The 2,631-nt window shown below is 37.8% G+C and overlaps 1 pseudogene; it reads right to left on the bottom strand.

Annotated features, from left to right (window-relative positions):
• Positions 1 to 591: 591 nt before the first annotated feature.
• On the bottom strand, positions 592 to 1,222 carry LOC101344181 (60S ribosomal protein L17 pseudogene; annotated as a pseudogene).
• Positions 1,223 to 2,631: the final 1,409 nt, after the last annotated feature.

Raw genomic sequence — 2,631 nt, 5'->3', positions numbered from 1 at the left:
CATTACTAGTCTTTTCTATAGGGTTGTTATAAAGAAATAAAAACAAACCAACAAAAAATATCCACATGAAGTAGTCTCACTGTGGTCAAGTGAAATGGACATTTAATAAAGCATTCTTTGTCTATGCATTATGAATAGTTTCTGGGTTGTGCAAAAATAAGTTGAATAGTTGAAAGTGTTTTTAAAATTTCACAAAATATATTTTTTTAACTTTGAAATTTTGAAGTAATGATAGAATCAAAGGAATGTGCAAAGATAGTACAGAAAGGTAGTTCATGCCCTTTACCCAGTTTCCCCCAACGGTTACATGATAGTACAGTATTAAGACCAGGAAAGTGCCGTGGGTGTACAATGAGTGTGTACTGCTTTATGTCATTTTGTCACAGGTGTAGATTTCATGAAACCACCACTGCAATCAACACACACAACTATTCCATCACCACAAATTTTTCTCTCCTGTTACCCCTTTATAGTTACACATCTACCTTTTTCCCCTCCACCCCTAACCTTTGGCACTGGTCATTTTTTCTCCATCAGTATAATTTTGTCATTTTCTTTTCACTTTTATTTGTGTTTCATTTTAAGCTGAATTTACTCCCGAGCCATAAGCTTTTGTTTCTTCAGTTTCTTCTGAGATATTTGTTTCTTCCGTGCAGCTTCCTCTTCTGGTTTAGGAACAATTTGCGATTTTTCCGTAAGATCATCTCATTGTGACGGGGGGCTCGTGTATGGATTCATTTGACTGTGAGCTCTGTAAGTGGGATGGTGCATCTTGGAAGCTTTGTTCATCTGGATGTGATCAATGACCAGACAGTCTATATCTAAACCCTTAAGTTCAGCATTACTCTCTGCATTTTTAAGCATGCGCAGCAAAAATTCAGCACTCTTTTTGAGCCACTGATCCTGTGTCCCACCCCACTGTTTGGCCTGGGCACCGACTCCACCATTGTCACATTGGAATGGCACACATTGCTTCTGCAAAGTGACATCTTTCAGATACTTGGTGACTTTTCAGATATGCATACACTTGATGGCCTGGACAGTTTCACAGGTGTTCCTAAAATGGACCCGAAGATTTGAACCTCTTGATTTGCATGATTCTATGGGGTTTTCTGGGTCGAGTGAGTAGGGAACCATTTTGGGAGATCACCTCAGGCCATTTATAGGAAGAGTTAATTTTGTCATTTTGAGAATGTTATATAAATGGAATGTTATATAAATTCATGCAACCTTTGGAGATTGCCAATGCCCTTGAGATACATCTAAGTCATTTCGTATGTCAATAGTTTGTTTCTTTTTATTGCTGAGTAGCATCCCAGTGTCTCAGTCATCTACTGCTGCTGTAACAGAAATACCGCAAGTGGATGACTTTAACAAAGAGAAGTTTATCCTCTCACAATCCAGGAGGCTACAAGTCCAAAATCAGGGTGTCACCTCCAGGAGAAGGCTTTCTCTCTGTTAGCTCTGGCGGAAGGTCCTTGTCATCAGTATTCCCTTGGTCTGGGAGCACCTCAGTGCAGGAACCATGATTTGTTTAGCCATTCACCTACACTAGAACATCTTTGATGTGTTCAGTTTTTTGGTATTAAAAACAAGGCTGCTTCACAGTTTTTTTTGTGTGTAGATAGACGTTTTTATTTCTCTAGGATAAATACCCAACAGTGTAATTGCTGAGTATTATGGGAAGCGTATATTTAGATTTTTAAGAAAATGCTGAATTATGTTTCATAAATGAAAACCCTATAGAAAGTTCTGCTTTGCACACACGGGTTGCCATGAGTTGGGATCAACTCTATGGCAACTAACAACACAGCAACAATGTTACAGAAATAGATTTCCAGGCCTTTTTTTCGTAGCACCATGGGTGAATCTGAACCACTAACCTTTTGGTTCAACCCATTTGCACCACCCAGGGACCCTTAGAGTTGTTCATAGTATCCCCTTCTTATGTCTGCAGGATATGTAGTGATAGTCCGTAATTCATTACTGATTTTGTCAGCCTCTGTCAGTATTGCTAGAGGTTTTTCAGTTACATTGATAATTTCAAAGAACCAGCCTTTAATTTCATTGATTTCTCTATTGTTTTCTGTTTTCAATTTCATTATTATTGCTCTTATCTTCATTGTTTACTTCCTCTTACCTGATTTATGTTTATTTTTCTCAATTTTTACATTGTGTTGAGGTAGGAGATTTATTCTTTATTTTAAATGTATTATTATGTATGCATCAATGCTATAAATTTTCCTCTGAGCACTTCTTCAGCTTCATCCCAAGATTTTTTATATACTGTATATTCGTTCAGTTTAATGTATCTTTTTATTTCCCTTGAGACTTGCTCTTGACCCATGGATTAATTAACTAAAAAATTATTTATTTTTAAGTGATACTATGCTACAAAAATCTGAATCTGATGTAAATCTTTTATTTTACCTGGACTTCTTTGACACAACTTGAGCAGGGCAAGGTTTGCACCATTCCGTTATTGCTAGGTGAGGGTAGACATCTCGGATCCTTAGTTTGCCTCTGTTGACACCTAGGGTAATGAGGGCCTCCTTGTTATTGCTGGGCAGGGGCAGATGGTATGGATCCCCACTAGGCTTCCATTAATATTGTCCTGGTTGTTGTTGCTGT

The sequence above is a fragment of the Trichechus manatus genome, unplaced genomic scaffold (assembly GCF_000243295.1).
Source record: "Trichechus manatus latirostris isolate Lorelei unplaced genomic scaffold, TriManLat1.0 scaffold00234, whole genome shotgun sequence".
NCBI lineage: Eukaryota > Metazoa > Chordata > Mammalia > Sirenia > Trichechidae > Trichechus > Trichechus manatus.
This window is presented reverse-complemented; position numbering and strand designations above follow the sequence as displayed.